The following is a 15,280-nucleotide window of genomic DNA, read 5'->3' as shown; positions in this document are numbered from 1 at the left end:
GAGTTAGGTCTAGACAGAGAGAGAGGTCTTCCATCTTCTGGTTCATTCCCCAGATGGCTGCAACAGCCGGAGTTGCGCCAATCCAAAGCCAGGAGCCAGGAATTTCCCCTGGGTCTCCCCCATGGGTGCAGGGGCCCAAGCACTTAGGCCATCTTTTACTGCTTTTCCCAGGCCATAGCAGAGAGCTGGATCAGAAGAGGAGCAGCCAGGATTAGAACTGGCGCCCATATGGGATGCCAGCGCCTCAGGCCAGAGGTTTAACCTGCCGTGCCACAGTGCCAGCCCAACAAAATTATTTAAATCTTAGTTTCAACTTTGAATTCAGAGTCATAGAAGAATACTAAGGTATACTCTCAGAAAAACAGTATATTTGTATACTAGTATGAGGGTTCTTCAAAAAGTTCATGGCAAATGCATATTAAGAAAATGTCACAGATTTCAAAATTTTTTATACCAAAATAATTACACTTTTTCACACACTTTTTGAAGTACCATATCATCTGAGGCAATTCATTGTATCACTATCAAAAGCACAAAAATAGAAATAACCCATTATCCATCTTTAAGCTCTAGTTAAAAAAATGACACTTTTGTAATTATGAAATACCCTGCAGTTTTTAGAAGTAGTAGGGAGTGTTAGCAAGAAAATTTCATATACTGCTATGGAATGATCTCCAGCACGCATTGTTAAGCTTAAAAAGCAAAGTTCAATGGATATAGCTTGTCTTTCTGTATGTCTTGTGAAACAGAGATGAAAATTAGAAACTCTTATTTTCTTATATATTGTATGCTTTTCTTGTATTTTCAAAAAGAAATAGGACTGGGGCCAGCACTGTGGCTCACTTGGTTGATCCTCTGGCTGCAGCGCCGGCATCCCATATGGGCGCCGGGTTCTAGTCCTGGTTGCTCCTCTTCCAGTCCAGCTCTCTGCTGTGGCCCGGGAAGGCAGTGGAGGATGGCCCAAGTGCTTGGGACCCTGCACCCGCATGGGAGACCAGGAAGAAGCTCCTGGCTCCTGGCTTCGGATTGGCACAGCTCTGGCCGTAGCGGCCATTTGGGGAGTGAACCAATGGAAGCAAGACCTTTCTCTCTCTCTCTCTCTCTCTCTCTCTCTCTCTCTCACTGTCTAACTCTGCCAAGTAAAATAAAAATTAAAAAACAAAACAAAACAAAACGTAAACCATAAAATAAAAGATGTGCATTCCATTTGAGTGCCAGTTCTTGTTCTGGCTGTTCGACTTCCTTTCTAGCTCCTTGCTAATGGCCTGGGAGAAGTGTTGGAGGATGACCTAAGTTCTTGGCCCTTGGCACCCTTGTGGGAAACCCAGATGAAGCTCTTGGCTTATGGTCCCTTCGGGAGTAACCAGCCAAATGGAAGATTCTCTCTCCCTGTCTGTCTCCCTCTCTTTGTCTCCCCCTCTCTCTGTAATTCTGACTTTCAAATAAATAAAAATTTTTTAAGTTAAGATTTATTTATTTGAAAGGTAGAGTAAGAGAGTGAGATATTCCATGTGTTGTTCACTCCTCAAATGGCCACCGCAGCTGGAGCTGGGCTGGCCAGGAGTCAAGAACTTCTTCCAAGTCTCCTACATGGGTGGCAGGGGCTCAAGGACTGGGGCAGTCTTCCACTGCTTTCCCAGGCACATTAGCAGGGATCTGTATCAGAAGTGGAACAGCTGGGACTTGAATTAGTTCCCCAGTGGGATGCTGGCATCTAAGTAGCAGGTCTACTGGCTCTGCTACAAAGCTGGTCCCCAATAAATCTTGTAAAAAATTTAAAGGTTGTTACCTTATGGGAGGAGAGAAAGAAAGAGATGGGAGCAGACCCCTGAATCTATTTTGCTAAATAGTTTGGATTGGAGAGCTAAATGTCTTACATAATTATGAAATAATAAAGACATTCCTTGCTCATAGATTGGAAATTTTAATATAATTAAAATACATATATATTGCCTAACCCAATCTACAGATTCAGTGGAATCCACATCAAAATATCAATATCATTCTTTACAGAATTAGGAAAAACAATCCTAAAGTCACATAATCACAAAAGACCCAGAATAGCCAAAGCAATCCTGAGGGGAAAAAGTCAAGCTGGAAGCATCAAAATACCTGACTTCAAAAGCATAGTAATTAAAACAAAGTAGTACTGGCATAAAAACTGACACAGATCAGTGAAACAGAGTAGAATCTAGAAATTAATTCATGTACATAGAGCCAGCTGATTTTGACAGAAGTAATAATCTCTTCAGTAAATGGTGCTGACAACACTGAGTGTGTGTGAGTATGTGTGTGTATAGGAATAAAATTAGCTCCTTAACTCTCACCATATACAAAAATCAACTCACATTGGATCAAAGAACTAAACTTATGACCTGATACTGTGAAGTTGTGGGAAGGGGAAGTACTTTAAGGCATTGGTGTAGGTGGTGACATGACCTCTTGGATAAGATCAAAGCACAGGCAACAAATGCAAAACTAGACAAATGGGATTATATCAAACTCAGCTTTTGCATGTCAGGAAACAACCAATAGAATGAAGAGTCATCCAACAGCTTGTCTGACAAAATATTAATATCCAGAATATATCAGCAACTCAAAAAAATCCAACAACAGCCAAAAAAAAAAAAATACAGTTACCAAATGGGCAAAGGACATGAATAGCTTTCAAAAGAAGAAATACAAATGGCCAAAAAATATATGAAAAAATGTTAAGCATGACTAGCCATCAGGGAAATGCAAATCAAAACCACAATGTCATTTCACCCTTGACAGAATGGGTGTTATCCAAAAGACAGCAATAAATGCTGGTGAGGATGTGGAGAAAGGGGAACTCTTAAACCCTGTTGGTGGGAATGTAAATTAGTGCAGCCACTGTTTAAAACAGTATGGAGATTTCTTTATTTATTTATTTTTGACAGGCAGAGTGGACAGTGAGAGAGAGAGAGACAGAGAAAGGTCTTCCTTTGCTGCTGGTTCACCCTCCAATGGCCACCACAGCCGGCGCGCTGTAGCTGGCGCACCACGCTGATCCAATGGGAGAAGCCAGGTGCTTCTCCTGGTCTCCCATGCGGATGCAGGGCCCAAGCACTTGGGCCATCCTCCACTGCACTCCCTGGCCACAGCAGAGAGCTGGCCTGGAAGAGGGGCAACCGGGACAGAATCCGGTGCCCCGACCGGGACTAGAACCCGGTGTGCCAGCGCCGCTAGGTGGAGGATTAGCCTATTGAGCCGCAGCGCCGGCTGGAGATTTCTTTAAAAAAGTAGGAATAGAGTTGCCATGTGATCCAGCAATCCCACTATTGGGTATATACCCAAAATGAGCATGTATCAGATACTTAAAGCACCATGTTTTTAGCAGCACTGTTCACAATAGCCAAAATATGGAATCAACCAAGATGTCCATCATCAGATGAATGGATAAAGAAAATGTGATGTGTACACACACACACAAAATGGAATATTAGTTACAAAAAAAGAATGAATTAAAAAAATTTTTTTTATTTGACAGAGTTAGAGACAGAAAGGTCTTGCTTCTGTTGGTTCATCCCCCAAATGGCCGTTACAGCCAGCGCTGCGCTGATCCAAATCCAGGAGCCAGGTGCTTCTTCCTGGTCTCCCATGCGGGTGCAGTGGCCCAAGCACTTGGGTCATCCTCCACTGCCTTCCCGGGCCACAGCAGAGAGCTGGACTGGAAAAGGAGCAACCGGGACAGAATTGGCACCCCAACCGGTACTAGAACCCGGGGTACCAGCACCGCAGTTGGAGGATTAGCCTAGTGAGCTGCAGCGCTGGCCCCAAGAATGAAATTCTATCATTTGCATCCAAATGGTTGCAACTGGAAGATAACATGTTGAGTGAAATAGGCCAGACATAGAAAAATAATTACTGCATGTTTTCCTTTATATGTGGACACTAAAACTTAAAAAAAAAATGAAATGCCTATGTGTATCAGTTTTGCTGCAAATACAGTATTTTTTTTCAAACTTTGTTTTAAATCTTTTTCAAATTGTTACTTGTATACTAATATAATTTTAATTATATTTGACCATTAAAGTGTACTATATGAGTGAAGTTGAACATCTTTTCGTTTGTTGTTTAAAATCCTTGCCTATATTCCTGCTGAACTATGGTCTTTTTACTTTTTATTTGTTGAACTCTTTAGTGCAACTTGAACTCTTTGACTGTAATGTAAATTAAAAATTATGTTATGTCAAAAATGATAAATACTGTTAAAAATAAAATGAAAAATTTTTTTAAATTGCATTTTTAAAAGAAATTGATCTTCAAAAATATAGGAATAAATGAACTTAACTGTCTATGCAGTTGGTGTTATAACCACACAAAGGCCTATATTTTACCTCTCCCTGTAGGATCTGTATATTAGGGGAATCAATTAATGAGGCAAGGTTATTTATAAAACATTCACAGTTTCTGAGAGTAGGAAGAGCTACCAAATCATTTTGAAAATAGTAAATCCACAGGCCAGCGCTGTGGTGTAGCAGGTAAAGTCGCTGTCTGCGATGCTGGCATATGGGTGCCAGTTCATGTCCCGTCTGCCCCACTTCTGATCCTGCTCCCTACTGCTGTGTCGGGGAAAGCAGCAGCAGATGGCCCAACTGCATGCACCCATATGGGAGAGCTGGAAGTAGCTCGTGTTTTCAGCCTGGCCCAGCCTCAGCTGTTGTGGCCATTTGGGGAGTGAACCACAGCAGAAGATCTCTGTGTCTCCCCTCTCTCTGTGACTCTGCCTTTCAAATATATAAAATAAATCTGAAAAAAAAAAAAAAAAAAAAGTAAATCCAAGCAATGATTGTCCTTGGGTGATAAAACCTTTGCTGTGCAGAAGTTAACATTTTTTCATTTTATAGTTTATATCGAATCATGATAGTTAAAAACTTACTGGCATCAAGAATATGGAAATATTATTTCTACATTTTTTATCTTCAATCATTTTCTTATAATAATGAGAGTTTTGAGAAATTATAGATCCACATGCAGTTATAAGAAATCTTAGAATTTACTGAGATAAACAGTGTCTCCTTTACCCATTTTCCCTAGTGATTATGTCTGACAAAAGCACAGTATCACAACCAGGATATTAACGTTGATACAGTCGAGATGTATAACATTTCTATTACCTCAAGAATCTCTCAAATTGCCCTTTTATAGCCATGTTCACTTCCACTTGCTCCCCTCCCCTTTTAGCTCCTGGAAGCTGCTAATCTGTTAACCATTTCTGTAGTTGTTTTTAAAAAAGATTTATTTACTGGAAAGGAAGAGTGAGACACAGAGGTATTCTATGTGCTGATTCAGTCCCAAATGCCCAGAACAACCAGGGTTGGGCCAGGCCTAAGCCAGGAATTCCATCCAGTCTCCCCCATGTTGGTGGCAGGGATCCAAGTACTTGACCCATCATGTTTTACCTTCCCAGGCACATTACCAGTAAGCTGGATTGGAAGCAGAGTCCCAAGGACTTGAACTTGCACTCTGATGCATAATATGGGTGTCCCAAGCTTAACTCAATTGAGCTATAACACCTGCTCCCAAATTCTGTAAATTTTCATCTATATTTTTGATCATTTCAAGAATGAGATATAAGTGGAATCATATGTTAAGATTAGCATTTTCATTCAGCATAATTGTTTAGGAAGTCATAAAGGTTGTTTTGTGTATCAGTCATTTGTTCCTTTTTTTCTGTTTGTTCATTCATTCATGGATGTGGAAGAGAGAGCAACTGGGGAGATAGGGTATGGAGAGAAAAGTGTCTGCATCCACCAGTTCACTCCCCAAATGCTCGAAGTCAGGAGCCTGGAACTCTATTTAAAGAGTCTCCATTGTGGGTGGCAGGGGTCCCTACACTTGAGCCATCTTCTACTTCCAGGGATGCATTAAGGTGAAGCTTGATGGGAACTGAAATTCAAACTGGCACTTTGATATGGTATAAAGACATCCCAAGTGGTGTTTAACCTGGAGCACAATGTCTACCCCTGTTTTTTCTGTTTTGGTGTGGATGTGCCACAGTTTAATCATTCATCTGTTGAGGGACACGTGGGTGGTTTCTAATAGGTTTGGCTAATACAAATAAGATGCTATAAATACTCATGTAAAAGTTTCAGGTTAACATAAATCTTCATTTCTCTTGGATAAATTCCCAAGAGTGTAGTTGCTTAGTTGTTTAGTTGCCAGTTGCATGTTTAGTTCTGTGAGAAACTGCTTAACTTTTTCAAAGTATCTATATCATTTTGCATTCTCATTAGCAATGTATGAGCCATCCAGTTAGAACATGTCCTTAGGGGCCGGTGCAGTGGCGTGGTGGGTAGGGCCAGCGCCTGCAATGCCGGCATCTCATATGGACGCCGGTTTAAGTCCCGGCTGCTCCACTTCAGATCCAACTCTGCTGTGGCCTGGAAAAGCAGTGGAAGATGGCCCAAGACCTTAGGCCCCTGCACCTATGTGGGAGACCCAGAGGAAGCTGCTCCTGGATCCTGGTTTCGGATCAGTGTAGCTCTGGCCATTGCAGCCAACTGGGGAGTAAACCAGCAAATGGAGGACCTCTCTCTCTCTCTGCCTCTCCTTCTCTCTCTGTTTAACTCTTTCAAATTAATAAATCTTTAAAAAAAAAAAAAAACAAATAAAAAGTACAATTTTATTTAAAAGAAAATGTCCTTATCAGCATTTGATATTGTTATTCTTATATTGGCCATTTTGATAGATGTATGCAGTGACATCTCAGTTTAGTTTTAATTTATATTTCCTTCATAGACAATGGTAATGAATGTATCTTTTCAGATGCTTATTTGCCAATATTCATCTTCAGTGAATGTCTCCTCTTTTTCTTATTTTCTAATATAGTTGTAGTTATTTTTTCTAAGAACTGTTGAATTTTAGTGGATCTTGCTTTTGGTGTAAAGTCTGAGTAGCTCTAAATCCTGATGATTTTCTCTGACTTTTTTTTTCTAAAATCTTCATAATTTTATGTGTTTAAATTTGTGATGTATTTTGAGATGAGATTACATTAAGGTCATTTTTCATTTTTTTTACCCAGTTGCCTGTTTGCTTTAATAACATTTATTGAGAAGACTGGTTTTCCCTCTAATGAATTTTTCACCTTTGTCAAAATTTATTTCGGCATATATGTCTGTGTGTGTCTTTATTTCTGAGTTCTCTGTTCTCTTTCATTGATCTGTGTGTCCAACCCTTTGGCAGTATCACCTAATTTTTTTTTTTTTGAGAGTTATTTATTTATTTATTTGAAAGGCAGAGTTACAGAGAGGAAGAGGCAGAGAGAGAGGAGGGAGAAAGGTCTTCCATCTGCTGGTTCACTCCCCACATAGCCAAAATGGCCAGAGCCAGGAGCCAAGAGCTTCTTCTGGGTCTCCCACGTGGATACAGGGGCCCAAGCACTTGGGCTATCTTCTACCGCTTTCCCAGGCCATAGCAGAGAGCTGGATCGGAAGTGGAACAGCTGGGACAGCACCCATATGGGATGCTGGCACTGCAGGAGGTGGCTTTACCAGTTATGCCACAGCACCGGCCCTTCACCTAATCTTGACTACAGTAGCTACATGAGAAATCTTGACATTTGGAAAATTGATTCTTCCCACCCAGTTGATTCTTCCTTTTTTATTTTATTTTATTTTATTTTATTTTTTGACAGGCAGAGTGGACAGTGAGAGAGAGAGACAGAGAGTAAGGTCTTCCTTTGCCGTTGGTTCACCCTTCAATGGCCGCCGCGGCCAGCAGGCTGCGGCCGGCACACCGCGCTGATCCGATGGCAGGAGCCAGGAGCCAGGTGCTTTTCCTGGTCTCCCATGGGGTGCAGGGCCCAAGCACCTGGGCCATCCTCCACTGCACTCCCTGGCCACAGCAGAGAGCTGGCCTGGAAGAGGGGCAACCGGGACAGAATCCGGCACCTCGACCGGGACTAGAACCCGGTGTGCCGGTGCCGCAAGGTGGAGGATTAGCCTGTTGAGCCACTGCGCCGGCCCTCCCCATTTTTTAAGTATCAGCAGTGTTGTGGTATCAAGTGCATCATAGGAGTGGGAATGTCCCCCCTGGTAATTTTATGATAATAAAATTATAATGAGCTAAAGGTCTTGATGGGAGCACATCTCGCTGCCATATTGAATATTTTTAGATATGCGTGGGTCCACATTAGCAACATTGTGGAACTTGCAGTTATGAAAGATGGAGGGACTTCTCTAGCTAGGTCTGTATGTGAACTGAAAGGGAGCCTTGGTTTGTGCACAGAAGGGCAGTTGTCATGCCTGCCAGGCCAGGCTGTCTAATAGGCTTGTCACAACTGTCCAACTGCACATTGCCTGGATCTGTCAGTCAGGTTCTGTGGGTTGATTATGGCTCTTGCTCAGTAGCCTGCATTACTGCAAATTAGCTCAGAGCTGTCCAACAGCAGTTCAGTTGAGACTGTCAGACCTCAGCTCCATTTGCTAGCCACCTACATTCCCACAGCAGTGATACATAGAAGTTCAGTTGATATTTGAAGATTGACCTTGTGTCCTGCAACCTTGCTGAATTTACTTATTAAAATTATTTGAGGGGCCGACACTGTGGCATAGTGGGTAAAGCCACTGCCTGCAGTGCCAGCATCCCATATGGGTGCCAGTTCGAGTCCTGGCTGCTCCACTTCTGATCCAGCTCTCTGCTATGGCCTGGGAAGGCAGTGGAGGATGGCCCAAATTCTTGGGCCCCTGCACCCACGTGGATGACCCGGAAGAAGCTCCTGGCTTCGAATTGGTGCAGCTCCTGCTGTTGAGGCCATTTGGGGAGTGAACCAGTGGATGGAAGCTCTCTCGCTCTCTCTCTCTCTGCCTCTCTGTAACTCTGCCTTTCAAATAAATAAATACACCTTAAATTGGTTAAAGTTTGAGCAGTTGGATTTATTTTTACTATCCTGGTGGGAAGTTCAGGACTGTGTATCTAATTTCAGTTGTCAGCTTTTGCTTGAGCTAAAGTTTCATTATCTTTTATTCTGAGTTAGAGTTCCCTGTATTTATATAGGAACCTAGGGCATTGGAGTCATCTCAATCTAATGACCTCCCACTTAATTTTAATTTAATTTTATTTATATATTTATTTATTTGAAAGAGTTACACAGAGAGAGGAGAGGCAGAGAGAGAAAGGTCTTCCATTCGATGGTTCACTCCCCAATTGGCTGCAACGGTCAGAGCTGTGCTGATCCAAAGTTAGGAGCCAGGAGTTTCCTCCAGATCTTCCACATGGGTGCAGGGGCCCAAGGACCCAGGCCATCTTCCACTGCCTTCCCAGGCTACAGCAGAGAGTTGGATCGGGAGTGGAGCAGCTTGGTCTCGAACCAATGCTCATATGGGATGCCAGGGCTTCAGGCCAGGGCGTCAACCCGCTGTGCCACAGCGCCGGCCCCTTAATGATTTTTAATAGTATTACGTGTTTTGGGGATAAATTCCAAGGAATCTACATAATCGTGTCATCTTCAAATGGGAATAGTTTTTATTTCTTCCTTTCTATCCTATATGCCATTTATTTCATGTCTCGCCTTAGTGAATTCAATAGAACTTCCAGAACTATGTTGAAAAGAGTGGTGAGAGTTGACATCCTAGCTTTGTTTCTGATCTTGGGGAAAGCTTCCAGCCTCTCACCACTAAGTATGGTGTTAGTTGAAAGGGTTTTTTTTTTTTTTTCCCCCATATGTGCTGTTTATCAAGTTGGAGTTCTCTTTTAATCCTTTTTTTTTTTTTTGGAATTTTTCATTATGTGTAAGAATTGAATTTTTTTCAGATGCTTTTCTGCACTGATTAATATGCTAATGTGATTTTTCTTCATTAGCCTGCTAATGTGGTGGATTATACAGATTTTTAAATACAACCTTGTATCTATGAACAACAACAACAAAAAACCCACCTGCTCATGAAGTGTTATTTCTTTTTACATCCTGTTAAATTTCATTTGCTAATATTTTGTGCAGGATTTCTACAAACATTTTTGTAAGGGATATTGGTTTTTAATTTCCTTTTATGTATTTGTCTATTTTGTTTTTAGATTCATTACTTATTTGAAAGGCTGAGTTATAGAGAAAGAGGGGAGAGACAGAGATCTTCCATCAGCTGGTTCACTCCCCAAATGGTTGCAACAACTAGAGCTAGGCCAGGCCAAAGAGGGGAGCTATAAGCTGCTTCTGGGTCTACCATGTGGGTACGGAGGCCCAAGTACTTGGGCCATCTTCCACTGCTTTCCCAAGTGCATTAGCAGGGAGCTGGATCGGAAGTGGAGCAGCTGGAACTCAAACTGGTGCCTGTAAAGGATACTGGCACTTCGCCACAATGCTGGCCCCTGACTCTGTCTAGTTTTGACATAAAGGTAATATTAACCTCAGAGATGTGTTTTCTCCTACTTTTAGGAGGAAGAAATTGTGTAGAATTTGAGTTAATTCTTTGAATATGGTAGGATTTTTCAGTAGAACCCTCTGAACTTGAGTATTTCTTCTTTGGATCAGAGATTTTTAATTATAAATTTATTTTTCTGATTAGTTTGGGGCTATTCAAACTATCTTTCATATTGAGTGTGTTGTAAGTTGTGATTTTGAAGAATTGGGCAATTCTTTCTATGTTGTCAAATTTGTGTGTGTATATATAAATACTCTTTGTAGTATTCCCTTATTCTAGAGTCTATAATGATATCTCTTAGGTCATTTTTAATATTACTGATTTATATCTTTTTTCTTGCTGAAAGTTTATCAGTTTTATGGATCTTTTTAAAGAATCAGCTATTTCATAGATTTTTCTTTGTTTTCAAATTCATTGATTTAATACACCATTAACATTTACTTCCTTCTGCTTGCTTTTATTTTTCTCTTTTTCTAGATTCTTGAAGTAGGTTAGATTTCTAATTTGCACCTTTTCCTTTTCTAGTTATTTTTATTAGCACTATAAATTTCCCTCTCAGTATTGCTTTAGCTGTATCCCACAAATTTGGTAGGTTATATTTCCATTTTTACTTATTTCAGCATAATGTCTGAGTTTCCTGATGACTTCTTCCTTAACCCATGAATTATTTAGAAGTGGTTTAGGTTTCACATGATTGGAGATTTTCCTTTTAATACTGTTACTGAGTCCTAGTTTGATTTTATTTTAGTTGGAGAACACATTGTACAATTTCAGTCCTTTTAAATTTTGTTGCAGTTTGTTTTATAGCATAGGATATGACTTATCTTGGTTTTTCTTCCCTGGACACATGAATATTTTGCATTCTATTTTTGGCTGAAGGGGTCTGTAGATGTTGATTAGATCTTGTTATGTTAGTTCAGTGTGTTGTTGAGTTGTTTGATGGCTTTGCTGATTTTCTCCCTGTCTGGCAGGTAAAACTTTGGCTCCTTAGTTGGTCTTCTTACACTACACACTGGAGAGGAGAGATTGTAAGTGCTTCATAATAGCCTCTGGAGGGTTGAAAGTCTAGGTTTCCTGCTTGGCCTTTGCTGATATGAGTGGGCCACAGTTATTTCTGTGTTGTTTGACTGAAGTAGAGCAGTCTAAATGTCTTTTGTCTTCTTTGGCTGTTCCTATTTTGGTCCATTATTTGGAGAGCCCCGTGGTTTTATTTTCTTGACTGTGTCTGTTGGTGTGTCTAGGTTGCTAACCTTCACCTCCAAGACTAGGGTATATCAGGCAAAAATAAAACTAGGTAATTCACTCATTCTTGGAGTCCTGAGGTCCCTAGCTGAGTTGTCACCTTCTCTTCATCTTTAAGAATTATATTTTTATTTATTTGAAAGTCAGGATTGGGGTAGGGGGAGTAGGTTGAGCCTGGCTGAAGATAGGAGCCAGGAGCTTCATCTGTGTCATTTACATGGGTGGCAGGGGCCCAAGCACTTTGGGCCATCTTCTGCTGCTTTCCCCAAGCCATTAGCAGAGAACTGGGTCAGCAGTGGAGTAGCAAGGACACAAACCAGCTCCCATATGGGATGCTGACATTTCGAGCTGCTGCTCTGTCAGTTTTGTCACAACCCTAGCCCCTCAGAGTTTTCTTATGTTTGTTTTACATGTGATGTTTGTGGTTTTTAGTTATACTTTACAAGAGGAATAGGGAAAGGACAGGTCTTGTGTCTTCCTCAGAAATCTAATTTACTTTTTTATGCTCTGTGAGGTAGTGTGGGGAGCAACTCGGACTAGACTAAGTTACTGGAATTAAGACTTATTCTATGCATCTGCTCTCCCACAATATGGCGCTGAGAAGGGAGAAACAGCCTCTACACAGCTGCCTCCAGTTCAACCAATAAACTGTAGGACCTGCTCCTGATTGGAGGAGAGCAGCGTACTCGGCGTGTGGGTAGCAGAGTTGGGATTGGTGGAAGAGGACTATAAAGGAGGAGAGAGACAACATGCACGAGGAACATCTAAAGGGAACATCTAAGGGGAACATCTATCTGAAGGAACACCTGTGCAGCCCCCGAGAGAGCCGGCCGGCGGTGTGCCGCTCCCCTGCGGAAGTGGGGAAAAGTGGCAGGGGGAACCGCCCTTCCTCGGAGGTGGAAGGGTCGGTAGCCAACCCGGGAAGAACCAGCAGCAAACCCGGGGAGGGCCGAGCAGACAAAAGAACAGCGCAGGGTCCTGTGTCGTTCCTCCGTGAAGACGGGGAGCGATAAGGTAGGACTTTTTTCTCAAAGGATAACCAGTTGTCCTGGTATCAGTTACTGAATAACTCATTCTTGAATAGTATGTTATGCTACCCATCATAAACCAAATTATCATATTTTTGCATATTTGTATACACACAGGTTACAAGTTACTTAACCGATTTGCCTGGTTAATTAAGTCTACTCATTTGTTATGAAGCCTGCAACCTGATAACGTTGGCACATTTCCATTCCTACAAGTTGAATTTAATCTACTTACCAAGATTCAGATTTAAGTTTCTTCTAGTGGTGCCTCTTATTATATTTTATATATTTTGTAAACAAATAATTTTTTTGTGAAAATTGATTGCTTTGGAAAGACTTCTTAAAAGATGTCACTACAAAAATTTCTTGCTTTTTAATTAGTTCTAAGTGAGACCAGTGTTAAGCATTTGGCAGAAAAATAGACAAAAATCTTAAGGCAGATGACAGATGCATAAGAGAAGACACCCCTGAGTTGCCTGCATCTTACATGGGAGTTACTGGGTTTAAATCTGTCTCTACCCCTGATTGTGGGTTTCTACTAGTATGTATACTAGGAGGAGGCAGCAAGTAATGGATGACTTCAGTCTTGTTTCTCTGCTACCTCTGGTGAAGATCTGGATAGTATTCTGGGCTCCTGGCTTTATCTCTGTCAGTCTCTCTCTCTTCCTCTCTTCCTCTGTCTCTCTGGCTTTCAAATCAATAAAAATAAAGTAACAAAAATGTTTTAAACTCTGGAGCAGGTGATGTTGCACAGCAGGTTAAGCCACCATTTGCAATGCCTGCATCTTACAGTAGCAGTTTGAGTCCCACTGTTACTCCACTTCCAGTCCAGCTTTTTGCTGTTGCGCCTGGGAAGGCAACAAATCAAGGCCAAAGTATATGGGTTTCTGCCACCTATGGGGGAGATAGCTGGAGTTCTAGGTTCCTGGCTTCCACCTGGCTTAGCTCTGGCTTTGGAGGCATTACTGGTGGGTGGAAGATAACCCTCCTTCCCTCCCTCCCTCCCTCCCCCCCCCCTCTCTTTCTCTCTCTCTCTCACATGTGTACACATGCACTCTCCTTTCTTTCATTCTGCCTTTCCAATAATAATCTTTTAAAAAAAATGTATTCAGATTCTGTATCACCAGTACTTTGAAATATTCTTATTTCAAAGAGACCTAAACTAGAACTTAGCTTGTTTATCAAACATGAGAGCTTCTAAAGCCACCTGTATATGGGTATATCTGCTTCCTGGATGTCAGTCTGTTGGTCTATTTGTTTCCGTGCAAGTATCATGTCCTTTTAAATCACCTCAGCATTTTTAGTACATTTTTATATCTTCTGGAGTAATGTTGCCTACATTGAGAACTTTCAACTGAAAAATTTAAAAAAAATGTTTTACACAATAAAGAAATGTATTGGTTCAAGGAATTGTAGAGGTTCAGGGGTCGGGCATCAGTGCTTATTTTAGCAACCTTGGTACTATTTTCCAGCATATCTCATTTCACTTACTGGTTCTATCCTCAGCTGGTTCCAGACCTCACGTCTCTCTGTCCTTAGCAATATTCACGAATAATCTCATTTCTTCAGAGCCAGTCAACTTTTCCCTGAATTCCTTAGCATACATTGCATCGCATTGGCCTTAACAGGTTAACTGGGCCAGTCTAGCAGGTGGAATGTTGTCATGATTGGCCTATGGGTTTTCAAGCGTAGCTGTACATTAGAACACTTGGGTGGTTTTTCAAAAAAAACTAAAAACTGATTGAAACTTTGCACTGATTATAATCTTTGAATTAGAGGCACTGATTACAGTCTCTGAATTAGAGGCCCAAGCACCTGTATTTTTTTTTAAAGTTTCATAAATGATTCTGTTGTGAAAGTAGATCTTTGATTTATGTAGATAGGACTTTGAAGCTAGAGTTAATCAAACAAGTTACATAGCTAAAATAATGGTTGCAAGGAGACCAGAAGGATAATTGGATTCAGCTAGGAAAAGAAAATAAATGCTTGGTATACATACTACAATGTCATTATGCAAACTCTTATTTTTTTCCAAAATATTTGTTGCCAGTTTTACATGTTTTTTGATAGATCTTTTTTAAAAAAAAATTGATTTATTTATTTGAAAGATCTACAGAGAGAGTGAGAGGGATCTTCCATCTCCAATGGGTCACTCCCTAATTGGCGCAACGGCCGGAGCTGGGCTGATCCAAAGCCAGGAGCCAGGAGCCAGGAGCTTCTTCCTGGTCTCCCACACGGGTGCAGAGGCCCCAGGATTTGGGCCATCCTCTACTGCTTTCCCAAGCCATAGCAGAGAGCTGGATCGGAAGTGGAGCAGCTGGGTCTCAAACCGGCACTCATATGGGATGCCGGTACTTCAAGCCAGGGCATTAACCTGCTGAGCCACAGCGCTGGCCCCTTTGATAGATCTTAAAATTGAGTTGTAAAGTTTCAGAATAAGTTTCTTTGGGACCCAAAATTAAATTTCATTTTCAGCTTATGAATTAACTGGGGGAGGTGAGTGCTGGAGACACAGGGACGGAATCATAGTCAATGCTCAGTTATCCCTGAGAAAAATCTCTTTGCTTCTAGCTTTCGAGTGTCTCACAAAGGCTATCATTCATTATTTTTACATCGTATGCCAGTCAT

At 41.3% G+C, this 15,280-nt stretch overlaps 1 protein-coding gene across 8 annotated transcripts in view; it reads left to right on the top strand.

Moving 5' to 3' along the window:
- The window catches only part of NCK1 (NCK adaptor protein 1), an 88,504-nt gene that overhangs the window by 45,184 nt on the left and 28,040 nt on the right, over window positions 1-15,280 (top strand). Inside the window, exon 1 of one of the 8 annotated variants that reach the window (XM_070072774.1) lies at window positions 11,757-12,638. The exons of the other annotated variants lie outside the window; for them this stretch is intronic. The gene's annotated coding sequence lies outside the window, so the exon portion shown is untranslated. Of the gene's footprint in view, window positions 1-11,756; window positions 12,639-15,280 lie in introns of those variants that run through there. 8 annotated transcript variants of the gene reach the window in all.

The sequence above is a fragment of the Oryctolagus cuniculus genome, chromosome 4 (genome assembly GCF_964237555.1).
Source record: "Oryctolagus cuniculus chromosome 4, mOryCun1.1, whole genome shotgun sequence".
NCBI classification, from domain to species: Eukaryota; Metazoa; Chordata; class Mammalia; order Lagomorpha; family Leporidae; genus Oryctolagus; species Oryctolagus cuniculus.
Note: the sequence above shows the minus strand (reverse complement) of the source record. Positions and strands in the feature narration are given on the sequence as shown.